The sequence below is a fragment of the Heptranchias perlo genome, chromosome 23 (genome assembly GCF_035084215.1).
Source record: "Heptranchias perlo isolate sHepPer1 chromosome 23, sHepPer1.hap1, whole genome shotgun sequence".
NCBI lineage: Eukaryota > Metazoa > Chordata > Chondrichthyes > Hexanchiformes > Hexanchidae > Heptranchias > Heptranchias perlo.
This window is the reverse complement of record NC_090347.1, coordinates 1,150,047-1,177,755: the sequence shown is the minus strand read 5'-3', so window position 1 is coordinate 1,177,755 and position 27,709 is coordinate 1,150,047.

The following is a 27,709-nucleotide window of genomic DNA, read 5'->3' as shown; positions in this document are numbered from 1 at the left end:
TCCTGCTTCTATTTTTTATGTTCTTATGTCTCTGTCTGTCCCTCTCTGTCTCTCTGTCTTTGTTTATCTCTCTCTCTTTCTGCCTATCTGTCTCCCTCCCTGTCTCTCTGCCTCTGTCTGTCTTTGTCTCACTCTCTCTCTCTTACTCTCTGTTTCTCTCTGTCTCTCAGTCTCTCTCTCTTTGTCTCCCTGTCTCTCTCTCCCTCTCCCTGTCTCTCTCTCTCTCTCTCTCTGTCTCTCCCTCTCCCTCTCTCTGTCCCTCTTTCTCTGTCTCTGTCTCTCCCTCTCCCTCCCTCTCCCTCTCTCTGTCCCTCTGTCTCTGTCTCTCTCTTTCTGTCTCTCTCTCTCTCTCCCTGTCTCTGTCTCTCTGTCTCTCTCTCTCTCTCTCTCCCTGTCTCTCTGTCTCCCTCTCTCTCTGTCTCCCTGTCTCTCTCTCTCTCTCTCTGTCTCCCTATCTCTCTCTCTCTCTCTCTCTCTGTGTCTCTCTCTCTCTGTCTCTCTCTCTCTCCCCCTCTCCCTCTCTGTCTCTCTCTCTCTCTGTCTCTCTCTCTCTGTCTTTCTCTCTCTCTCTCTCTCTGTCTCTGTCTCTCTCCCTGTCTCTCTCCCTGTCTCTCTCTCTCTCTCTCCCCCTGTCTATCTCTCTCTCTCTCTCTGTCTCTCTCTCTCCCTCTCTGTGTCTCTCTCTCTGTCTCTGTCTCTCTCTCTGTCTCTGTCTCTCTCTCTATATGTCTGATTGTGGGGAGGAGGGTTTCGGGTGCAGATACTCTCCAGTAGTCTGTGTGACCCGTGGGATCAGGCAGTGTCTCTCTGCGTCCCGTGCTGACCCCCTGATTCTGTGCGAGCACAGACCTCACTGGACATTACAAAACCATGTGAGTGTCTCAGTAATGGGTCCCCCTCAGGGCCCCTGTGAACCCTGGGGTTTGTCGAGTGTCTCAGTAATGGGTCCCCCTCAGGGCCCCTGTGAACCCTGGGGTTTGTCGAGTGTCTCAGTAATGGGTCCCCCTCAGGGCCCCTGTGAACCCTGGGGTTTGTCGAGTGTCTCAGTAATGGGTCCCCCTCAGGGCCCCTGTGAACCCTGGGGTTTGTCGAGTGTCTCAGTAATGGGTCCCCCTCAGGGCCCCTGTGAACCCTGGGGTTTGTCGAGTGTCTCAGTAATGGGTCCCCCTCAGGGCCCCTGTGAGCCCTGGGGTTTGTCGAGTGTAACGGGAGCTGGCAGTTTGTGGCACTGAGGTTACTATTTCAGTGAGACTCCCACTGACTCTGTTTCTAAATTGGAGCTTTGGACTTTGTTTTTTACCTGATGTTTGCTGCTGTTTTTCCTGTGACAAAATACAGGAAGACATTAATAAACTTGCAGAATGGGTGTGTAATTGGCAAATGAATTTCAATATAGGTAAGTGTGAGGTGGTACATTGTGGTAGGAAGAATAAGGGGGCCACATACTCCTTGGAAAATAAGAGTCTAATTGGAGTAGAGGAGCAGAGGGATCTGGGGGGACAGATACACAAATCATTAAAGTAGCGACGCAGGTTAATAAGGCCATAAAAAAAGCAAACCAAACACTGGAGTTCATTTCTAGAGGGATAGAAGTGAAAAGCAGAGAAATTATGTTGAACTTGTATAGAACCTAGGCAACACTTGGAGTATTGTGAACAGTTCTGGTCTCCATATTATAACAAGGATATAGAGGCATTGGAGAAGGTGTGAAAAAGATTTACTAGGATGATACCAGAACTGAGATGTTACACCTATCAGGAAAGATTGAACAGGCTGGGGCTCTTTTCTCTAGAAAAGAGAGGACTGAGGGGTGACCTGATAGAGGTCTTTAAGATTATGAAAGGGTTTAATAGGTTAGAGGTAGAAAAGATGTTTCCACTTGCGGGGAGACCAGAACTAGGGGCCATAAATATAAGATAGTCACTAATAAATCCAATAGGAGAAACTTCTTTACCCATAGAGTGGTTAGAATGTGGAACTCGCTACCACAGGTGTAGTTGAGGCGACTAAGATAGATGCATTTAACGGGAAGCTAGATAAACACATGAGGGAGAAAGAAATAGAAAGTTATGCAGATAGGATGAGATGAAGTAGGGAGGGAGGAGGCTCGTGTGCAGCATAAACACCGGGATAGACCAGGTGGGCCGAATGGCCTGTTCCTGTGCTGCACATTCGATGTAACTCGGTGTAACTCGATATAACTCGATATAACTCGGTGTAACTCGGTGTAACTCGATATAACTCTGTGTAACTCGATATAACTCGATATAACTCTGTGTAACTCAATATAACTCGGTGTAACTCGATATAACTCGGTGTAACTTGATATAACTCGGTGTAATCGATATAACTCGGTGTAACTCGGTGTAACTCGATATAACTCGGTGTAACTCGGTGTAATCGATATAACTCGGTGTAACTCGGTGTAACTCGATATAACTCGGTGTAACTCGGTGTAACTCGATATCACTCGGTGTAATCGATATAACTCGGTGTAACTCGGTGTAACTCGATATAACTCGGTGTAACTCAGTGTAACTCGATATAACTCAGTGTAACTCGATATAACTCGGTGTAACTCAGTGTAACTCGATATAACTCGGTGTAACTCGATATAACTCGATGTAACTCGGTGTAACTCAATATAACTCGGTGTAACTCGGTGTAACTCGATATAACTCGGTGTAAGTCGGTGTAACTCGATGTAACTCGGTGTAACTCGATATAACTCGGTGTAACTCGGTGTAACTCGATATAACTCGGTGTAAGTCGGTGTAACTCGATGTAACTCGGTGTAACTCGATGTAACTCGATATAACTCGATATAACTCGGTGTAACTCGGTGTAACTCGATATAACTCGGTGTAACTCGGTGTAACTCGATATAACTCGATATAACTCGGTGTAACTCGATATAACTCGGTGTAACTCGGTGAACTCGATATAACTCGATATAACTCGGTGTAACTCGATATAACTCGGTGTAACTCGGTGTAACTCGGTATAACTCGGTGTAACTCTCCCCCATGAGTGCACGGTGCTGGTGTGTGGGGTCAGTGTGACTTTGTGCGATAGTGTAAATCGGGTGATAGTGAGTCTGCAGCCCATTTTACATCTCTCCCAGTGACTTCAATAGAAATATAAATGGGGAGCGATGTAAAACAGGCGGCAGACTCTCTATCACCCGCTTTACACCGTCGCACAAAGTCCAGACGTGCCCTGGTAAGTGATTGTGTTCCTGGAGTAGGAACCCAGAGATTTACCGGGCCCTGGATCATCAAATCTCAGAACATCTGGCAGTTTCCTTTACAGGACTGCACTCCAACCTGCCCCAATCCTGATACGGTCTGTACCCCCCTGGGTGATCCAGTGTGCCTGGGGAGGGGCACAGGCCCAGGAATACCTCCCCCCCATAGGGCACCGTTCCTGCCCAATCTACACAGTTAAACCCAACATACTGCTCAGTGGTAAAAACAATTGCAATGAGTGGTTATTTGGGATTGAAGGCTCATCACAACCTTCTGTCTCCAAATCCTGGGAACAAAAACTAGCAGTGGAACAGGAAAGCTGTGCGGGAGATTATTGAAATGATGTAATGTCACGACTGTATGGAATCTGTGGAGATTAGCCTTTAACCTGACCAGTACATGCACACTCGCAGCACAGGCTTACGGACAGCTTTTCTTCTCTCTCTCTCTCTCTCTGTTTCTGTCCCCTTTTCTCTGTTTTTCACTCTGACTCTCTCTGTCACTCACTCTCTCTCTGATCCCTCTTTCCCTCTCCTCTGTCTGCTTTTCTCTCCCTTTCTCTGCCTCTTTTTTCTCTCTCTGTTTCTCTGTCTCTCTTTCTCTCTGTTTCTGTCTCTCTTTCTCTCTCTGTCTCTCTCTTTCTCTCTATTTCTGTCTCTCTCTTTCTCTGTCTCTCTCTTTCTCTCTATTTCTGTCTCTCTCTTTCTCTGTTTCATAGAATCATAGAAAGTTATGGCACAGGAGGCCATTTGGCCCATCATGTCCATGCCGGCCGAAAAAGAGCCATCCAGCTTAATCTGTTGGGATTATCCTTCAAAATGAGCAGTACATGTACACCCGGACGCAGGCATGCAGCCAGTTTTTCTCTCTCTCTGTTGAGAGAGTTTCTCTGTCTCTCTTTCCCTCGTTCTGTTTCTCTGCCTCTCTCTCTCTGTCTCTCTGTCTCTGCCTCCCTTTGTATCTGTTTTTCTCTCTCTGTCTCTCTCTATTTGCCCTCTGTCTCTGTCTCCCTCTGTCTCTCTGTTTCCTCTCTCTCTCTCTTTCTGTCTGTCTCCCCCTGTCTCCCTCTGTCTTTGTCTCTCTGTTTCCTCTCTCATTTTCCTCTCTCTGTTTCCTCTCTCTCTCTCTGTCTCTCTGTTTTTCTTTCTCTGATTCTCTCTGTTTCCTCTTTCTCTCTCTCTCTTTCTCTCTCTGTCTCTCTCTTTCTCTCTATTTCTGTCTCTCTCTTTCTCTGTCTCTCTCTTTCTCTCTATTTCTGTCTCTCTCTTTCTCTGTTTCATAGAATCATAGAAAGTTATGGCACAGGAGGCCATTTGGCCCATCATGTCGATGCCGGCCGAAAAAGAGCCATCCAGATTAATCTGTTGGGATTAGCCTTCAAAATGAGCAGTACATGTACACCCGGACGCAGGCATGCAGCCAGTTTTTCTCTCTCTCTGTTGAGAGAGTTTCTCTGTCTCTCTCTCTTTCCCTCGTTCTGTTTCTCTGCCTCTCTCTCTCTGTCTCTCTGTCTCTGCCTCCCTTTGTATCTGTTTTTCTCTCACTGTCTCTCTCTATTTGCCCTCTGTCTCTGTCTCCCTCTGTCTCTGTCTCTCTGTTTCCTCTCTCTCTCTCTGTCTCCCTCTGCCTCTGTCTCTCTGTTTTTCTTTCTCTGATTCTTTCTGTTTCCTCTCTCTCTCTCTTTCTCTCTGTCTCCCCCTGTCTCCCTCTGTCTTTGTCTCTCTGTTTCCTCTCTCATTTTCCTCTCTCTGTTTCCTCTCTCTCTCTCTGTCTCTGTTTTTCTTTCTCTGATTCTCTCTGTTTCCTCTCTCTCTCTCTCTCTGTCTCCCTCTGTCTCTCTCTCTGTGTTTTTCTTGCTCTGATTCTCTCTGTTTCTGTCTCTCCACTCTTTGTCTACTGTGCATTAATAATGGAGATTTTGATTTTAATAAGCCGGTCTCACAGTTTTTCACCAGGCAAAAGAGCTGAAAGATTTGCGTAATGTTTCCCGATGGTGGGTCCGTGAATCATGATTATGTACCAGTCTGCTGTGCTGTTACGCAGCCTGTTCTGTGACTTCAGGGCAATGTTGGTGGGGAGCGATTTCCCCATTGAGTTAAAAGTTCCTGGAACCTGTGGGTGTCAGGAGCCAGTGTTGGTTCCTGCTCCAGCCCTGCCTGTCCAAAGCCCAAAGCGAACAATGTGCTTTGAGTGCCTGCTTTAATTCTTCTCTGTTGCTAGGTACCTGATGATACATTTGTGTGTGTTCAGTGATTCTCCTCTGAATCTCACAAGAGCGAGAGACAAACAGCAAAGAGAAACGGGGAGAGGGAGGGGAAAGGAATCCTGCGTTTAACTTAATGTCATACCATTTGTTACACTATCCCAGAATGGATTATGTATAACACTGCAGTGCTGCTGGGATTGTACAGGGAACCTCACACAGAGACTTTGGGCACTGAGCATCTAACTGTGCCCGTGTCTCATTGTTAGGGGCAAGAAATCAAATGTTTCTTGTGGAGAACTTGTCTTCCCGTCGACAGACAGCGTGGAGGGTCTAACTGCTCCACTCACACACAGCCGTTGACAATACGCCAGCAAACCTGGTTTTACGCCTCGCGGAGAATCAGAATTCCTCGATCCCTTTATTTGGTGAGGCTGCGAGGCAGGTGTCTCACGCTCTGAGTTTCCAAATGATGCTCCAGGCAGCCGATTGCTCTGCTGGTAGTTGCTGCGAGTGCACGGAACTGTCTTAATAAATCAGGGCTCGGGAGTGAGCTGAACATAAGAACAAGAGGAGCAGGCTGCAGATGTTTGTTCACTGTTCCTTCTCGAGAACAGAAGAGGGCCCTGGGGGATTGAAGTGAGAGTGGTTTTTCTACACACTGTACAACTTCACTGACAATTGGGCTCTCCGAGCAGTGTTTCTATCCAGTGCCTTCGGTGGGGGAGGAGAAGTCAGTGACAAAAGGCATGTTCTTCCACTGCTGCTCACGGGGGGCTGTCTTTAAAATCACCGTGCTGTGCCTTCGTCAGCTCAGCAGGTGGTCTCGTAGCACAATCCCAGCGTCTCGGGGCTCTTGCTGTTTGATGCCCTCAGCAGATTGCCTGCTTTGCACACAGGAATGAGCCAGGAGCACTGAGGGCAGCGTGGATGCCTCGCGCTAACTGAGAGCCCCGGACTCCTTCTACAGGCTCTGTCCCCGTCTCTCAGCCGAGGCTGGTGAGTGAAATTTCTACGCTGGTTAGTGTGACATCTCATGTCTGTTGTGTAATGGTGCTGTTTACTGTTTACTGTAGCTCTTATCACACAGGACCTGGCCTGGCTCACAGTGACAACGCAGTGCCAATCACATCTCAGCGCTGCATCCCACTTCTTGCTGCTTCTGTGGCGATGGGCAATTAATGCCGGCCTTGCCAGCGATGCCCACATCCCATGAACGAATTTTAAAAAAAAGATACCTCCTGCCCAGTCTCCTCCCAGCTCAGTGGGTAACGCTCTCCCCTCTGAGTCAGAAGGTCGTGGGTTCAAGACCCACTCCAGAGACTGGAGCACAAAATCCAGGCTGACACTCCCGGTGCAGTACTGAGGGAGCGCTGCACTGTCGGAGGGTCAGTACTGAGGGAGCGCTGCACTGTCGGAGGGTCAGTACTGAGGGAGCGCTGCACTGTCGGAGGGTCAGTACTGAGGGAGCGCTGCACTGTCGGAGGGTCAGTACTGAGGGAGCGCTGCACTGTCGGAGGGTCAGTACTGAGGGAGCGCTGCACTGTCGGAGGGTCAGTACTGAGGGAGCGCTGCACTGTCGGAGGGTCAGTACTGAGGGAGCGCTGCACTGTCGGAGGGTCAGTACTGAGGGAGCGCCGCACTGTCGGAGGGTCAGTACTGAGGGAGCGCCGCACTGTCGGAGGGTCAGTACTGAGGGAGCGCCGCACTGTCGGAGGGTCAGTACTGAGGGAGCGCCGCACTGTCGGAGGGTCAGTACTGAGGGAGCACTGCACTGTCGGAGGGTCAGTACTGAGGGAGCGCTGCACTGTCGGAGGGTCAGTACTGAGGGAGTGCTGCACTGTCGGAGGGTCAGTACTGAGGGAGCGCTGCACTGTCGGAGGGTCAGTACTGAGGGTGCGCTGCACTGTCGGAGGGTCAGTACTGAGGGAGTGCTGCACTGTCGGAGGGTCAGTACTGAGGGAGCGCTGCACTGTCGGAGGGTCAGTACTGAGGGAGCGCTGCACTGTCGGAGGGTCAGTACTGAGGGTGCGCTGCACTGTCGGAGGGTCAGTACTGAGGGAGTGCTGCACTGTCGGAGGGTCAGTACTGAGGGAGCGCTGCACTGTCGGAGGGTCAGTACTGAGGGTGCGCTGCACTGTCGGAGGGTCAGTACTGAGGGAGTGCTGCACTGTCGGAGGGTCAGTACTGAGGGAATGCTGCACTGTCGGAGGGTCAGTACTGAGGGAGTGATGCACTGTCGGAGGGTCAGTACTGAGGGAGTGATGCACTGTCGGAGGGTCAGTACTGAGGGAGTGATGCACTGTTGGAGGTGCCGTCTTTCGGATGAGATGTTAAACCGAGGCCCCCTCTGCGCTCTCAGGTGGATGTAAAAGATCCCACGGACACTATTTTGAAGAAGAGCGGGGGAGTTCTCCCCGGTGTCCTGGGGCCAATATTTATCCCTCAATCAAATTGGTTGCTGCGTTTCCTACATCACAACAGTGACTGCACTTCAAAAGAACTTCATTGGCTGTGAAGTGATTTGAGATGTGAAAGAAGCTATAGAAATGCAAGTGTGACAGTGAGGGGTGTGGGGTATATCAGAGTGTTACAGTGAGGGGTGTGGGGTATATCAGAGTGTTACAGTGAGGGGTGCGGGGTATATCAGAGTGTTACAGTGAGGAGTGCGGGGTATATCAGAGTGTTACAGTGAGGGGTGTGGGGTATTTCAGAGTGTTACAGTGAGGGGTGTGGGGTATATCAGAGTGTTACAGTGAGGGGTGCGGGGTATATCAGAGTGTTACAGTGAGGGGTGCGGGGTATATCAGAGTGTTACAGTGAGGCTACAGCTCAGTCTAGTCCTGACCTCACAGAATGTCCACACACACCCAGTTTGCAGTATATCCCTGGACCATGATCAGGAGCTGTGTCCCTGGCTGATTATTCCTGCTCCTTAACCCGAGTGTACTGATGCTAAGTGCTGCCACTAGTGTTCCCTGTGACTTGTGTGCTGTGTCATCATAGAATCATGGAATCAAAGGAAGTTACGGCACAGAAGGAGGCCATTCAGCCCATCGTGTCTGTGCCGGCCGAGAAAGAGCTATCCAGTTTAATCCCACTTTCCAGCACTTGGTCCGTAGCCCTGTAGGTCACGGCACTTCAGGTGCACATCCAAGTACTTTTTAAATGAGTTGAGGGTTTCTGCCTCTCCCACCCTCTCAGGCAGTGAGTTCCAGACCCCCACCACCCTCTGGGTGAAAATATTTCTCCTCAACTCCCCTCTAATCCTTCTACCAATTACTTTAAATCCATGCCCCCTGACTACTGACCCCTCTGCTAAGGGAAATAGGTCCTTCCTATCCACTCGATCGAGGCCCCTCATAATTTTATATACCTCAATTAAATCTCCCCATAGCCTCCTTTGTTCCAAAGAATACAACCCCAGCCTATCCAATCTTCCCTCATAGCTAAAATTCTCCAGCCCTGGCAATGTCCTCGTAAATCTCCTCTGTACCCTCTCCAGTGCAATCACATCTTTCCTGTTATGTGGTGACCAGAACTGTACGCAGTACTCAAGCTGTGGCCTAACCAATGTTTTATACAGTTCCAGCATAACCTCCCTGCTCTTATATTCTATGCCTCGGCTAATAAAGGAAAGTATTCCATATGCCTTTTTAACCACCTTATCTACCTGTCCTACTACCTTCAGGGATCTGTGGACATGCACTCCAAGGTCCCCACTTCCTCTACACCTCTCAGTGTCCTCCCATTTATTGAGTACTCCCTTGCCTTGTTTGCCCTCCCCAAATGCATTACCTCACACTTCTCTGGTTTGAATTCCATTTGCCACTTTTCTGCCCATCTGACCAGTCCATTGATATCTTCCTGCAGTCTACAGCTTTCCTCCTCACTATCAACTGCACGGACAATTTTTGTATCATCTACAAACTTCCTAATCATGCCCCCTACATTTAAGTCCAAAACATTAATGTATACCACAAAAAGCAAGAGACCTAGTACTGATCCTGCGGAATCCCACTGGAAACATCCTTCCAGTCACAAAAACACCTGTCAACCATTACCCTTTGCTTCCTGACACTGAGCCAATTTTGGATCCAACTTGCCAATTTCCCTTGGATCCCATGGGCTTTTACTTTTTTGACCAGTCTGCCATGTGGGACCTTGTCAAAAGCCTTGCTAAAATCCATGTACACTACATCAAATGCACTACCCTCATCGACCCTCCTTGTTACCTCCTCAAAAAATTCAATCAGGTTGGTCAGACACGACCTTCCCTTAACAAATCCATGCTGACTGTCCTTGATTACTCCGTGCCTTTCTAAGTGACAGTTTATCCTGTCCCTCAGGATTGATTCCAATAATTTGCCCACCACCGAGGTTAGATTGACTGGCCTGTGATTACTCAGTCTATCCCTCGCTCCCTTTTTAAACAACAGTACAACGTTAGCAGTCCTCCAATCCTCCAGCACCATGCCTGTATCCAGTGAGGATTGGAAAATGATGGTCAGAGCCTGCGCTATTTCCTCCCTTGCTTCTTTTAATAGCCTGGGATACATTTCATCCGGCCCTGGTGATTTATCTACTTTCAAAGATGCTAATCCCCTTAATACTTCCTCTCTCACTGAGTTTATCCCATCCAATATTTCACACTCCTCCTCCTTAACTATATTGTCTGCGTTGTCCTTCTCTTTTGTGAAGACAGACACAAAGTATTCATTAAGAACCATACCAACATCTTCCGCCTCCAGACATACGTTACCTTTTTGGTCTCTAATAGGTCCTACTCTTTCCTTAGTTATCCTTTTGCTCTTAATGTATTTATAAAACATCTTTGGGTTTTCTGGTGTCCTGAGCTCTCCTTCTCTATGTGGCTCAATACTACACAAGACACCACAGCTAAACACTGAGCCCTTGGCGATTCCTTTATTGATAAATGTAACTGGGTAAAAGTGCTTTTATCTGCAGTTGGGGGATTGCCTGGTCCAGATTGGTTTCTGAACAAGATACACCTGCATCAGGATTTGCCTGTATTGGTCATTTGATCATTGATCATTTGCAAACCCACCTATCACAACGCTTTTAATTCTGCATTACATCGCCAGGAGGATCAGGAGAGATCCATTTGGCAATGCAAGGAGCTCGGAACAGATTGCGCTATGTTCGATCCACTGATTCAATCTCCGAGTGTTGTTGGACCTCTAGCTGAGATGTAGCAGGCACGAGATTTCATCAACTCTCCGCAGGATCTGACTGTGGGTAAGGTGGGACAGTCGGACCACACAGCACTGTGTTTCTAACCATTGCATCCATATCATGGATTTTGTGGTTTGTAGTTGGTTTGGCACTTTGGAAATTCCTCGTCAGGAAATCAGAAGGGAGACACTTTGTTCAACAGAAATTCCATCCAACAGGAGCCAAAAGGAAAAAAAAATCTGTTCAATGACATTCCATAAAACAAGAGGGAATGGGAAGGGGTTTGGTCCATTGGGATTCTGTACAATGGGAGTGAATGGGAAGGGGTTTGGTCCATTGGGATTCTGTACAATGGGAGTGAATGGGAAGGGGTTTGGTCCATTGGGACTCTGTACAATGGGAGTGAATGGGAAGGGGTTTGGTCCATTGGGATTCTGTACAATGGGAGTGAATGGGAAGGGGTTTGGTCCATTGGGATTCTGTACAATGGGAGTGAATGGGAAGGGGTTTGGTCCATTGGGACTCTGTACAATGGGAGTGAATGGGAAGGGGTTTGGTCCATTGGGATTCTGTACAATGGGAGTGAATGGGAAGGGGTTTGGTCCATTGGGATTCTGTACAATGGGAGTGAATGGGAAGGGTTTGGTCCATTGGGATTCTGTACAATGGGAGTGAATGGGAAGGGGTTTGGTCCATTGGGACTCTGTACAATGGGAGTGAATGGGAAGGGGTTTGGTCCATTGGGATTCTGTACAATGGGAGTGAATGGGAAGGGGTTTGGTCCATTGGGATTCTGTACAATGGGAGTGAATGGGAAGGGGTTTGGTCCATTGGGATTCTGTACAATGGGAGTGAATGGGAAGGGGTTTGGTCCATTGGGATTGTGTACAATGGGAGTGAATGGGAAGGGGTTTGGTCCATTGGGATTGTGTACAATGGGAGTGAATGGGAAGGGGTTTGGTCCATTGGGATTGTGTACATAAGAACATAAGAACATAAGAAATTGGAGCAGGAGTAGGCCAATCGGCCCCTCGAGCCTGCTCCGCCATTCAATAAGATCATGGCTGATCTGATCCCAACCACAAATCTAAAGAACACAAGAAGTCGGAGCAGGACCCGGCCACATAGCCCCTGGGCCCTCTCCGCCACCCACAGGGCATTGACCGATCCGAACTCAGCTTCATGTCCAATTTCCTGCCCGCTCCCCATAACCCCTAATTCCCTTTACTTCTAGGAAACTGTCTATTTCTGTTTTAAATTTATCTAATGATGTAGCTTCCACAGCTTCCTGGGGCAGCAAATTCCACAGGCCGACCACCCTCTGAGTGAAGAAGTTTCTCCTCATCTCAGTTTTGAAAGAGCAGCCCCTTATTCTAAGATTATGCCCCCTAGTTCTAGTTTCACCCATCTTTGGGAACATCCTTACTGCATCCACCCGATCAAGACCCTTCACAATCTTATATGTTTCAATAAGATCGCCTCTCATTCTTCTGAACTCCAATGAGTAGAGTCCCAATCTACTCAACCTCTCCTCATATGTCCGCCCCCTCATCCCCGGGATTAACCGAGTGAACCTTCTTTGTACTGCCTCGAGAGCAAGTATGTCTTTTCTTAAGTATGGAGACCAAAACTGTATGCAGTATTCCAGGTGCGGTCTCACCAATACCTTATATAACTGCAGCAATACCTCCTTGTTTTTATATTCTATCCCCCTAGCAATAAAAGCCAACATTCCGTTGGCTTTCTTGATCACCTGCTGCACCTGCATACCAACTTTTTGATTTTCTTGCACTAGGACCCCCAGATCCCTTTGTACTGCAGTACTTTCCAGTCTCTCGCCATTAAGAAAATAACTTGCTCTCTGATTTTTCCTGCCAAAGTGCATAACCTCACATTTTCCAATATTATATTGCATCTGCCAAATCTCCGCCCACTCACCCAGCCTGTCTATATCCCCTTGCAGGTTTTTTATGTCCTCCTCACTCTCTACTTTCCCTCCCATCTTTGTATCATCTGCAAATTTTGATATGTTGCACTCGGTCCCCTCCTCCAAATCGTTAATATAGATTGTAAAGAGTTGGGGACCCAGCACCGACCCCTGTGGAACACCACTGGTTACTGGTTGCCAGTCCGAAAATGAACCATTTATCCCAACTCTCTGCTTCCTGTTCGATAACCAATCCTCCACCCATGCCAGAATATTACCCCCAATCCCGTGATTTTTTACAATGGGAGTGAATGGGAAGGAGCTTGGTCCATTGAGATTGTGTACAATGGGAGTGAATGGGAAGGGGTTTGGTCCACTGGGATTGTGTACAATGGGAGTGAATGGGAAGGGGTTTGGTCCATTGGGATTGTGTACAGTCTCTGTTCTCTGTATAACACGCTCCCACTATGAAATGTTTGTAAATGTGCTACTCTTTATTCCGAGTTTGTTGTTCTGAGTCCTGTGGTTCTTTCACCCTGGATTCGAGACGATTTACAGTTGTGATGTGGAGCAGGGTTTTAATTACACTCTGCTCGAGGATACGGCTCATTAGACATTGAACAGGCTGCTTGATTCTTGTTAGATCAGTGGGCTCTCCCTGCTGAACATAGAGTTACAGGGCAGGGCACTCCTGTCAGGCCAAGTTCAATTTATCACAAGGTTGCCTTGTTCAGCCTTGACCTTGTATTTGCTGCTAATTGATCTCTGGCCTAATCCGTGAGGATAAATTGCTTCAAAACCACATCAATTTAACCAACAACACCCAACTAAGCTGGCACAGTATGTCCAACCCACTCGATCTGATGGACCTGTTGTTTGACAACCTGAAGTCCAGTGCATTACACTACGGACGAAAACCAATCTTGTGGCTCAGTGAGCAGCACTTTCACCTCAGAGTCAGAAGGTCCTGGGTTCAAGTCTGTCTCCAGAAACTGAAGCACATAATCCAGGCCGATATTTCAGTGTCAGTACTGAGGGAGTGCTGCACTGTCGGAGGGTCAGTACTGAGGGAGCGCCGCACTGTCGGAGGGTCAGTACTGAGGGAGCGCTGCACTGTCGGAGGGTCAGTACTGAGGGAGCGCCGCACTGTCGGAGGGTCAGTACTGAGGGAGCGCTGCACCGTCGGAGGGTCAGTACTGAGGGAGCGCTGCACTGTGGGAGGGTCAGTACTGAGGGAGCGCTGCACTGTCGGAGGGTCAGTACTGAGGGAGCGCTGCACTGTGGGAGGGTCAGTACCGAGGGAGTGCTGCACTGTCGGAGGGTCAGTACTGAGGGAATGCTGCACTGTCGGAGGGTCAGTACTGAGGGAGCGCTGCACTGTGGGAGGGTCAGTACTGAGGGAGCGCTGCACTGTCGGAGGGTCAGTACTGAGGGAGCGCTGCACTGTGGGAGGGTCAGTACCGAGGGAGTGCTGCACTGTCGGAGGGTCAGTACTGAGGGAATGCTGCACTGTCGGAGGGTCAGTACTGAGGGAGCGCTGCACTGTGGGAGGGTCAGTACTGAGGGAGCGCTGCACTGTCGGAGGGTCAGTACTGAGGGAGCGCCGCACTGTCGGAGGGTCAGAACTGAGGGAGTGTTGCACTGTGGGAGGGTCAGTACCGAGGGAGTGTTGCACTGTCGGAGGGTCAGTACTGAGGGAGTGCTGCACTGTAGGAGGTGCCGACTTACGGATGAGACATTAAACCGAGGCCCCGTCTGCGCTCTCAGATGGTTATAAAAGATCCCACGGCCACTATTTGAAGAAGAGCAGGGGAGTTCTCCCGGTGTCCTGGGGCCAATATTTATCCCTCAACCAACATCACTAAAACAGATTCTCTGGTCATTATCTCATTGCTGTTTGTGGGATCTTGCTGTGCGCAAATTGGCTGCCACGTTTCCTGCATTACAACAGTGACTACACTTCAAAAGTACTTCATTGGCTGTAAAGCACTTTGGGACGTCCTGAGGTTGTGAAAGGCGCTGGAGAAATGCAGGTTCTTTCTTTCTTTTGTTTCCAAGGAGTTCACCAACCTGATTCCACTGAAGGGAACAGGTGAGCTCACCGATGGCTCAGTGCGTTAGTGCACTGCTTGGCGTGTATTGAGCCAAACTGACCAGGACGGTGTCAGACTCCGTTCCTGGTCTGTGTCTGGTTATCGGAGGTAAGACCACAGAGTCGGTTATAATTGGCCTCAGTTTCCTGTGGTTGGGTAAGGGGGAAAATCAGCTCAGGGTTCACGTTCCTGAGCGGAATCAGGCGGAGGGGAGGATCACTTTGGTTGTGCTGCCCCTTGTAGTTGAATAGCCTACTAGCATTCACCAGTTGGCTCACATATAAAGAATGGCTACTTGGTCACGGAACTCCCAGCACGTGAGTGCAAAAGACAAGGCTGAATTGTTCACAACCATTTTCAGCCGGCAGTGCTGACTGGATGATCCATCTCGGCCTCCTCCCAAGATTCCACCCTCAGAGATCTCAAGAAGTCAATGGGAATCAAGGGGAAAACTCTCCAGTGGCTGGAGTCATACCTAGCACAAAGGAAGATGGTAGTGGTTGTTGGAGGCCAATCATCTCAGCCCCAGGACATTGCTGCAGGAGTTCCTCAGGGCAGTGTCCTGGGCCCAACCATCTTCAGCTGCTTCATCAATGACCTTCCCTCCATCATAAGGTCAGAAATGGGGATGTTCGCTGATGATTGCACAGTGTTCAGTTCCATTCGCAACCCCTCAGATAATGAAGCAGTCCGAGCCCGCATGCAGCAAGACCTGGACAACATCCAGGCTTGGGCTGATAAGTGGCAAGTAACATTCGCGCCAGACAAGTGCCAGGCAATGACCATCTCCAACAAGAGAGAGTCTAACCACCTCCCCTTGACATTCAATGGCGTTACCATCGCCAAATCCCCCACCATCAACATCCTGGGGGTCACCATTGACCAGAAACTTAACTGGACCAGCCATATAAATACTGTGGCTACAAGAGCAGGTCAGAGGCTGGGTATTCTGCGGCGAGTGACTCACCTCCTGACTCCCCAAAGCCTTTCCACCATCTACAAGGCACAAGTCAGGAGTGTGATGGAATACTCTCCACTTGCCTGGATGAATGCAGCTCCAACAACACTCAGGAAGCTCGACACCATCCAGGACAAAGCAGCCCACTTGATTGGCACCCCATCCACCACCCTAAACATTCACTCCCTTCACCACCGGCGCACCGTGGCTGCAGTGTGTACCATCCACAGGATGCACTGCAGCAACTCGCCAAGGCTTCTTCGACAGCACCTCCCAAACCCGCGACCTCTACCACCTAGAAGGACAAGAGCAGCAGGCACATGGGAACAACACCACCTGAAAGTTCCCCTCCAAGTCACACACCATCTCGACTTGGAAATATATCGCCGTTCCTTCATCGTCGCTGGGTCAAAATCCTGGAACTCCCTTCCTAACAGCACTGTGGGAGAACCTTCACCACACGGACTGCAGCGGTTCAAGAAGGCGGCTCACCACCACCTTCTCAAGGGAAATTAGGGATGGGCAATAAATGCCGGCCTCGCCAGTGATGCCCACATCCTGAGAATGAATTGAAAAAACACTCTTACACACTCACATATACACACACTCTCTCACTCTGACCCACACTTTCACTTTCACACACACTCTCACACGCACTCACTCTCACACACACACACACACTCACTCTCACACTCACTCACACACACACTCTCACACACACACTCACTCTCACACTCACACACTCACACACACACACTCACTCTCACACACTCACTCTCACACACTCACTCTCACACACATTCTCACTCACACACACTCACTCTCACACACACTCACTCTCACACACACTCACTCACACACTCACTCTCACTCACTCACACACACTCACATTCACACACACACTCACTCACACACACTCACACACACTCACTCACACACACTCTCACTCACACACACTCTCACTCACACACACTCTCACTCACACACTCACTCTCACTCTCACACACACTCACTCATAAGAACATAAGAACATAAGAAATTGGAGCAGGAGTAGGCCAATCGGCCCCTCGAGCCTGCTCCGCCATTCAATAAGATCATGGCTGATCTGATCCCAACCACAAATCTAAAGAACACAAGAAGTCGGAGCAGGACCCGGCCACATAGCCCCTGGGCCCTCTCCGCCACCCACAGGGCATTGACCGATCCGAACTCAGCTTCATGTCCAATTTCCTGCCCGCTCCCCATAACCCCTAATTCCCTTTACTTCTAGGAAACTGTCTATTTCTGTTTTAAATTTATCTAATGATGTAGCTTCCACAGCTTCCTGGGGCAGCAAATTCCACAGACCTACCACCCTCTGAGTGAAGAAGTTTCTCCTCATCTCAGTTTTGAAAGAGCAGCCCCTTATTCTAAGATTATGCCCCCTAGTTCTAGTTTCACCCATCTTTGGGAACATCCTTACTGCATCCACCCGATCAAGACCCTTCACAATCTTATATGTTTCAATAAGATCGCCTCTCATTCTTCTGAACTCCAATGAGTAGAGTCCCAATCTACTCAACCTCTCCTCATATGTCCGCCCCCTCATCCCCGGGATTAACCGAGTGAACCTTCTTTGTACTGCCTCGAGAGCAAGTATGTCTTTTCTTAAGTATGGAGACCAAAACTGTATGCAGTATTCCAGGTGCGGTCTCACCAATACCTTATATAACTGCAGCAATACCTCCTTGTTTTTATATTCTATCCCCCTAGCAATAAAAGCCAACATTCCGTTGGCTTTCTTGATCACCTGCTGCACCTGCATACCAACTTTTTGATTTTCTTGCACTAGGACCCCCAGATCCCTTTGTACTGCAGTACTTTCCAGTCTCTCGCCATTAAGAAAATAACTTGCTCTCTGATTTTTCCTGCCAAAGTGCATAACCTCACATTTTCCAATATTATATTGCATCTGCCAAATCTCCGCCCACTCACCCAGCCTGTCTATATCCCCTTGCAGGTTTTTTATGTCCTCCTCACTCTCTACTTTCCCTCCCATCTTTGTATCATCTGCAAATTTTGATATGTTGCACTCGGTCCCCTCCTCCAAATCGTTAATATAGATTGTAAAGAGTTGGGGACCCAGCACCGACCCCTGTGGAACACCACTGGTTACTGGTTGCCAGTCCGAAAATGAACCATTTATCCCAACTCTCTGCTTCCTGTTTGATAACCAATCCTCCACCCATGCCAGAATATTACCCCCAATCCCGTGATTTTTTATCTTAAGTAATAATCTTTTATGTGGCACCTTGTCGAATGCCTTCTGGAAGTCTAAATACACTATGTCCACTGGTTCCCCTTTATCCACCCTATACGTTATATCCTCGAAGAACTCAAGCAAATTTGTCAGACATGACTTCCCCTTCATAAAGCCATGCTGACTTTGTCCTATTAAATTATGCTTATCCAAATGTTCTGCTACTGTCTCCTTAATAATAGACTCCAAAATTTTACCCACCACAGATGTTAAGCTCACTGGCCTATAATTTCCAGCCTTCTGCCTACTACCCTTTTTAAATAACGGTGTTACATTAGCAGTTTTCCAATCTGCCGGGACCTCTCCTGAGTCCAGGGAATTTTGGAAAACTATCACCAAAGCATCCACAATCCCCACTGCCACTTCCCTCAAGACCCTAGGATGGAAGCCATCAGGTCCAGGGGATTTATCCGCCTTGAGTCCCATTATTTTACTGAGTACCATCTCTTGAGTGATTTTAATCGTATTTAGCTCCTCCCCCCCGAGAGCCCCCTGTTTGTCCAGTGTTGGGATATTCTTAGTGTCCTCTACTGTAAAGACTGAAACAAAATATTTGTTCAGCATTTTTGCCATCTCCATGTTTCCCACCATTAATTTCCCGGTCTCATCCTCTAAGGGACCTATGTTTGCCTTAGCCACCCTTTTTCTTTTTATATAACTATAGAAACTCTTGCTATCTGTTTTTATATTTTTTGCTAATTTCTTTTCATAATCTAACTTCCCTTTCTTAATCAATCCTTTAGTTACTTTTTGCTGTCTTTTGAAGAATTCCCAATCTTCTATCCTCCCACTAAGTTTGGCTACCTTATATGTCCTTGTTTTTAGTCGGATACTATCCTTGATTTCTTTACTTAGCCACGGGTGGCTGTCATTTCTTTTACACCCTTTTTTCCTCAGTGGAATATATTTATTTTGAAAGTTGTAAAATAACTCCCTAAATGAACACCACTGCTCATGTACCGTCTTACCCTTTAATCTATTTTCCCAGTCCACTTTAATCAATTCCGCTCTCATACCATCATAGTCTCCTTTATTCAAGCTCAGTACGCTTGTTTGAGAATCAACCTTCTCACCCTCTAATTGGATATGGAATTCAACCATGTTGTGGTCGCTCGTTCCAAGGGGATCCTTAACTAGGACATTATTAATTAATCCTGACTCATTACACAGGACCAGGTCCAAGGTTGCCTGCCCCCTTGTAGGATCAGTTACATACTGCTCAAGAAATCCATCCCTGATGCACTCAATGAACTCGTCCTCAAGGCTGCTCTGCCCAATTTGATTTGTCCAGTTAATATGATAATTAAAATCCCCCATAATTATGGCTGTTCCCTTATTACATGCCCCGACTATCTCCTGATTAATACTTCTTCCAGCAGAGTTGCAACTATTAGGAGGCCTATATACTACGCCCACTAATGTTTTTTTTTTCCCTTATTATTCCTTATCTCCACCCAAACTGTTTCATTATCTTGATGCTTTGTCCCAATATCATTTCTCTGTATTACAGTGATTCCTTCCTTTATTAACATAGCCACCCCACCTCCCCTTCCTTCCTGCCTGTCCTTCCTGATTGTTAAATACCCTGGCATATTTAATTCCCAGTCGTTGTCACCCTGCAGCCATGTTTCTGTAATGGCCACAAGATCATACCCATACGTAGTTATTTGTGCCGTTAACTCGTCCATTTTATTACGAATGCTACGTGCATTCAGATAAAGAACTTTCAAATCTGTTTTGTGACACTTAGTTCCTGCTTTTTCCTTTTTTAACACTTTACCTATTACTCCATACCTTCTGTCCCTTCCTGTTACGCTTTCCTCTCTCTCCCTGCTCAGGTTCCCAACCCCCTGCCACTTTAGTTTAAACCCTCCCCAACAGCACTAGCAAACACTCCTCCTAGGACAGCGGTCCCGGCCCTGCCCAGGTGCAGACCGTCCGGTTTGTACTGGTCCCACCTCCCCCAGAACCGTTTCCAGTGTCCCAGGAATTTGAATCCCTCCCCCTTGCACCATTCCTCTAGCCACGTATTCATTTGAAATATCCTCCTATTTCTACTCTGACTAGCACGTGGCACTGGCAGCAATCCTGAGATTACTACCTTTGAGGTCCTCACTCACTCACTCACACACTCACTCACACACTCACTCACACTCACACACACACACACTCACACACACTCACACTCACTCACACACTCACTCACACTCACACACACACACTCACACACACTCACACACACTCACTCACTCACACACACACACTCACACACACTCACACTCACACACACTCTCACTCACACACACTCTCACTCACATTCTCACTCACTCCCACACTCTCACTCACACACACTCTCACACACTCACTCACACATTCTCACTCACTCACACACTCTCACTCACTCACACACTCTCACTCACATTCTCACTCACTCACTCACACTCTCACTCACACACACACTCTCACTCACACACACATTCTCACTCACACACACTCACTCACTCACACACACTCACTCACTCACTCACACACACTCACTCACTCACTCTCACACACTCACTCACATTCTCACTCACTCACACACACTCTCACTCACTCACTCTCACACACACTCTCACTCACATTCTCACTCACACACACTCTCACTCACACACACTCTCACTCACTCTCACTCACACACACACTCTCACTCACACACACTCTCAGTCACATTCTCACTCACACTCTCACTCACACACACACTCTCACTCACACACACACTCTCACTCACACACACTCTCACACACACTCACTCACTCACTCACACACGCTCACCACTCACTCACACACACACACACTCTCACTCACACACACACTCTCACTCACACACACTCTCACACACTCTCACACACTCACACACATTCTCACTCACACACTCACTCACTCACACTCACTCACTCACTCACACACGCTCACCACTCACTCACACACACTCACACTCTCACACACACACACTCTCACTCACACACACTCACACTCTCACACACACTCACTCACACACTCACTCACACACGCTCACCACTCACTCACACACACACACACTCTCACTCACACACACTCTCACACACACTCACACTCTCACACACACTCACTCACACACTCACTCACTCACACTCACTCACTCACTCACACACGCTCACCACTCACTCACACACACTCTCACTCACACACACACACTCACTCACACACTCACTCACACACGCTCACCACTCACTCACACACACACACACTCTCACTCACACACACTCTCACACACACTCACACTCTCACACACACTCACTCACACACTCACTCACTCACACTCACTCACTCACTCACACACGCTCACCACTCACTCACACACACTCACACTCTCACACACACTCACTCACACACTCACTCACACACGCTCACTCACTCACTCACATGCATTCACACACTTGCAGATATATGGCACTCGTTATATTTGCTTTCTCTGAATCTCCTGGATCCCTGTGGATTTTGGTTATTTCTATGACGCAGAAACTGCTCCTCTCTGTTGCCAAGTCATTTGGAGGAGGTCAGTTCTAATCTCACCCCGGTCAGACCACCGATTTAAATCTGGCAGCGGACTGGCAGTCACCAGAGCAGCCAATCCAATGGGAGGCTCAGCAGTCCCCTTTACTTGTGCCCACTCAGGGTTACTCTCTGTATTGTTAGAATACAAACACAGCCTCAAACAGTGTGGACACCTTGTAACTGTGGCACCAGTTTTGTAAATAATAAGGAAATTAAATTAAGAGGAAATCTGATCGAGCTGTTCAAAACAGTGAGGGGTTTTAAGAAGATAATCGGGAAAAAATTATTTCCACTGGTCAGTGAGTCAGTAACTGGAGGGCATCAATTTACCATCATCATCAAAAGAAGGAAGGGCCCCGCGGGGAGAATGTTTTTATACAGAGGGTTGTATAAACATTATATAGTTGCTGACACTCACTACTTGGTCTCACATATGAAGAACGGCCTTCAGGGTGTGGTACTGGAGGGCGATGGACATTGATGGGCCCGGACCCCAGAACGGGGCAGTGTTATCAGGGAAACAGTAAAATTAAAAAGGCCCCAAACCCGCACAGGGATTTTTTTATTGGTTGAAATCCAGAAAAACAAGAGCAACAAACAGCGCTGCCGAGGACTCGGAATTTCGCTGCGAGGCTGAAAACATTCACCAATATTCCAGTGCTCTCCCGGCCGACTTCCCATCTCCCACCCTCCTTAAACTTGAGTTCATCCAAAACTCTGCTGCCCCGTATCCTAACTCGCACCGAGTCCCGTTCACCCATCACCCCCTGTGCTCGCTGACCGACATTGGCTCCCGGTCCGGGAACGCCTCGATTTTAAAATTCTCATCCTTGTTTTCAAATCCCTCCATGGCCCTCGTCCCTCCCTATCTCTGTAATCTCCCCCAGCCCCACAACCCTCCCAGATCTCTGCGCTCCTCCAATTTTGGCCTCTTGCACATCCCCGATTTTCATCACTCCATCATTGGCGGCCGTGCCTTCAACAGCCCAGGCCCTGAGCTCTGGAATTCCCTCCCTAAACCTCTCCACCTCTCCTCCTTTAAAATGCTCCTTAAAACCTACCTCTTTGACCAGGCTTTTGGTCACCTGTCCTAATATCTAATATCTCTAATGACACTGACTCTCACTGGGGTACAGTCCCACACACACTGACTCTCACTGGGGTACAGTCCCACAGACACTGACTCTCACTGGGGTACAGTCCCACACACACTGACTCTCACTGGGGTACAGTCCCACAGACACTGACTCTCACTGGGGTACAGTTCCACAGACACTGACTCTCACTGGAGTACAGTTCCACACACACTGACTCTCACTGGGGTACAGTCCCACAGACACTGACTCTCACTGGGGTACAGTCCCACAGACACTGACTCTCACTGGAGTACAGTTCCACACACACTGACTCTCACTGGGGTACAGTCCCACAGACACTGACTCTCACTGGGGTACAGTCCCACACACACTGACTCTCACTGGGGTACAGTCCCACAGACACTGACTCTCACTGGGGTACAGTTCCACAGACACTGACTCTCCCTGGGGTACAGTTCCACAGACACTGACTCTCACTGGGGTACAGTTCCACAGACACTGACTCTCTCTGGGGTACAGTCCCACACACACTGACTCTCACTGGGGTACAGTCCCACAGACACTGACTCTCACTGGGGTACAGTTCCACAGACACTGACTCTCCCTGGGGTACAGTTCCACAGACACTGACTCTCACTGGGGTACAGTTCCACAGACACTGACTCTCTCTGGGGTACAGTTCCACAGACACTGACTCTCACTACAGTCCCATGAGCACAGACGCTTGTTGTGGTACAAATTCACCCACACTCCCCGAGTTACAGACACACTCCCCGAGTTACAGACACACTCCCCGAGTTACAGACACACTCCCCGAGTTACAGACACACTCCCTGAATTACAGTCACACTCTCCGAGTTACAGTCACACTCCCCGAGTTACAGTCACACTCCCTGAATTACAGTCACACTCCTGAGTTACAGTCACACTCCCCGAGTTACAGACACACTCCCCGAATTACAGTCACACTCCCCGAGTTACAGACACACTCCCCGAGTTACAGACACTCTCTCCGAGTTACAGTCACACTCCCCGAGTTAAAGTCACACTCTCCGAGTTACAGTCACACTCCCCGAGTTACAGTCACACTCCCTGAATTACAGTCACACTCCTGAGTTACAGTCACACTCCCCGAGTTACAGACACACTCCCCGAATTACAGTCACACTCCCCGAGTTACAGACACACTCCCCGAGTTACAGTCACACTCCCGAGTTACAGACACACTCCCCGAATTACAGACACACTCCCCGAGTTACAGACACACTCCCCGAGTTACAGTCACACTCCCCGAGTTACAGACACACTCCCCAGGCACAGTCACACTGCGATGGGGCCCTGGGTTGCACTGTGTATATTCCAACTGAGCAATCGGGGGTTTAGCAGAGCAGGAGTTACACACTCAGGAAGCCCTGGACTATCTGAATGTCCGGCAACAAGATGAAGTTACTGACCAGGGAGGGCACGGTTTGTAAACGTTCCTGACCTCTAGAAAGCGCCTGATTTGAAGGGCGTGATTGGAACAGTGAGTGTGGGCCGATGCTGCCTGGTGATGGAGATTCCACAGGGGAATATTGGACAAACTTTGGCTTCCAGTCTGGTGATGTCAGTGGGCCTGGTCTGCAGAGTTTCCCAGCAATCCCTGGGGATGTGTTACATTCATTTTCATCGTTAGTCCCAGAGCCCAGGACAAATGCAGAGAAACATCAGTCAATCTGCATCCCGCAGCAAGGGGGGGGGGAGGGCTCTGTTTATGCTCACTGACGGAATGAATACAAACAGCCCCAATTATCACCAGTCTCTACATCAGCTGTCCCAGGCTGATTAAACTGGGCAGTGGTTCCCAAACCAAGGTGCAGGGCACGTAACAGCTAACTGTGAGTCTTATGTTGCTGTGACATGTCACTGTGTCAGGACCTGGGTTATGGTTCATTCACTGTATTTCATTACTGAGGGTGTGTGGGGCAGACAGGTGGATCTCTCTCTCTCTCTCTCTCTCTGTTTTACAAAGGGACATAGAACAGCTTCATCCTCAGGCCCGTTGAGGGGAAGATCAGATTAATCAGCTGTTAGAGAGAAAGGAACAGAGAGTGAGAGAGGGTAACGGAGAGAGGGAGAGGGAAATGGAGAGAAGAGAGGGTAACGGAGAGAGGGAGTGGGAAACAGAGAGAGGGAGAGGGAAACGGAAAGAAGGAGTGGGAAACAGAAAGAGGGAGAGGGAAACGGAGAGGGAGAGAGAAACGGAGAGAGGGAGAGGGAAACTGAGAGAGGGAGAGAGAAATGGAGGGAGGGATAGAGAAACGGAGCGAGGGAGAGGGAAACAGAGAGAGGGAGAGAGAAACGGAGGGAGGGATAGAGAAACGGAGCGAGGGAGAGAGAAATGGAGAGAGGGAGAGAGAAACGGAGTGAGGGAGAGGGAAACAGAGAGAGGGAGAGAGAAACGGAGGGAGGGATAGAGAAACGGAGCGAGGGAGAGGGAAATGGAGTGAGGGAGAGGGAAGCTGAGAGAGAGAGGAAGAGAGGGAAACGGGAGGGAAACAGAGAGAGAGAGGGAAATGGAGAGGGAGAGAGAGCAGGGGAAAGAGAGAAGGGAAAATTGGACAAAGAGAACAGGGAGAGTATTAATAAATTATTCTCAGACAATTCAAGATTATTTATATTTAAATCTGCATGATGTGTGTACGCCAGTGCCCAGACACAATACTGCTTCAGTCAGGTCTGATGTGAGACAGCATTATAGAACAGTATAGTGTGTGTCTGTAACTCGGGGAGTGTGTCTGTAACTCGGGGAGAGTGACTGTAACTCGGGGAGAGTGACTTTAACTCGGGGAGAGTGTCTGTATCGCGGGGAGAGTGACTGTAACTCGGGGAGTGTGACTGTAACTCGGGGAGTGTGACTGTAACTTGAGGATTGTGTCTGTAACTCGGGGAGAGTGACTGTAACTCGGGGAGTGTGTCTGTAACTCGGGGAGAGTGTCTGTATCGCGGGGAGAGTGACTGTAACTCGTGGAGTGTGTCTGTAACTCGGGGAGAGAGTCTGTAACTTGGGGAGTGTATCTGTAACTCGGGGAGTGTGTCTGTAACTCGGGGAGAGTGACAGTAACTCGGGGAGTGTGTCTGTAACTCGGGGAGAGTGACAGTAACTCGGGGAGTGTATCTGTAACTCGGGGAGTGTGTCTGTAACTCGGGGAGTGTGTCTGTAACTCGGGGAGAGTGACAGTAACTCGGGGAGTGTATCTGTAACTCGGGGAGTGTGTCTGTAACTCGGGGAGAGTGTCTGTAACTCGGGAAGAGTGTCTGTAATTCGGGGAGAGTGACTGTAACTCGGGGAGTGTGTCTGTAACTTAGGGATTGTGTCTGTTGCTTGGGGAGAGTGACTGTAACTCGGGGAGTGTGTCTGTATCTCGGGGAGAGTGACTGTAACTCGGGGAGTGTGTCTGTAACTCGGGGAGAGTGACTGTAACTCGGGGAGTGTGTCTGTATCTCGGGGAGAGTGACTGTAACTCGGGGAGTGTGTCTGTAACTCGGGGAGAGTGACTGTAACTCGGGGAGTGTGACTGTAACTCGGGGAGTGTGACTGTAACTCGGGGAGTGTGACTGTAACTCGGGGAGAGTGACTGTAACTCGGGGAGTGTGACTGTACCTCGGGGAGTGTGTCTGTAAATTGGGGAGAGTGTCTGTGACCCGGGCAGAGTTTCTGTGACCCGGGGAGAGTGTCTGTGACCTGGGGAGAGTTTCTGTGACCCGGGGAGAGTTTCTGTGACTCGGGGAGAGTTTCTGTGACTCGGGGAGAGTTTCTGTGACCCGGGGAGAGTGTCTGTGACCTGGGGAGAGTTTCTGTGACTCGGGGAGAGTTTCTGTGACCCGGGGAGAGTTTCTGTGACCCAGGGAGAGTTTCTGTGACTCGGGGAGAGTGTCTGTGACTCGGGGAGAGTTTCTGTGACTCGGGGAGAGTTTCTGTGACCCGGGGAGAGTGTCTGTGACCTGGGGAGAGTTTCAGTGACTCGGGGAGAGTGTCTGTGACTCGGGGAGAGTGTCTGTGACCCGGGGAGTGTGTCTGTGACTCAGGGAGAGTGTCTGTGACCCGGGGAGAGTGTCTGTGAATCGGGGAGAGTGTCTGTGACTCGGGGAGAGTGTCTGTGAATCGGGGAGAGTTTCTGTGACCCGGGGAGAGTGTCTGTGACCCGGGGAGAGTTTCTGTGACCCGGGGAGAGTGTCTGTGAATCGGGGAGAGTGTCTGTGACCCGGGGAGAGTGTCTGTGAATCGGGGAGAGTGTCTGTGAATCGGGGAGAGTGTCTGTGACCCGGGAAGAGTGTCTGTGACTCGGGGAGTGTGTCTGTGACTCGGGGAGAGTGTCTGTGACTCGGGAAGTGTGTCTGTGACTCGGGGAGAGTGTCTGTGACCCGGGGAGAGTGTCTGTGACTCGGGGAGAGTGTCTGTGACCCGGGAAGAGTGTCTGTGACTCGGGGAGTGTGTCTGTGACTCGGGGAGAGTGTCTGTGACTCGGGAAGTGTGTCTGTGACTCGGGGAGAGTGTCTGTGACCCGGGGAGAGTGTCTGTGACTCGGGGAGAGTGTCTGTGACCCGGGGAGAGTGTCTGTGACCCGGGGAGAGTTTCTGTGACCCGGGGATTGTGTCTGTGACTCGGGGAGAGTGTCTGTGACCCGGGGAGAGTGTCTGTGCCTCGGGGAGAGTGTCTGTGACCCGGGGAGAGTGTCTGTGACCCGGGGAGAGTGTCTGTGCCTCGGGGAGAGTGTCTGTGACCCGGGGAGAGTGTCTGTGACCCGGGGAGAGTGTCTGTGACCCGGGGAATGTGTCTGTGACCCGGGGAGAGTGTCTGTGACCCGGGGAGAGTTTCTGTGACTCGGGGAGAGTGTCTGTGACCCGGGGAGAGTTTCTGTGACTCGGGGAGAGTGTCTGTGACCCGGGGAGAGTTTCTGTGACCCGGGGAGAGTGTCTGTGACCCGGGGAGAGTTTCTGTGACCCGGGGAGAGTTTCTGTGACCCGGGGAGAGTGTCTGTGACCCGGGGAGAGTGTCTGTGACCCGGGGAGAGTTTCTGTGACCCGGGGAGAGTTTCTGTGACCCGGGGAGAGTGTCTGTGACTCGGGGAG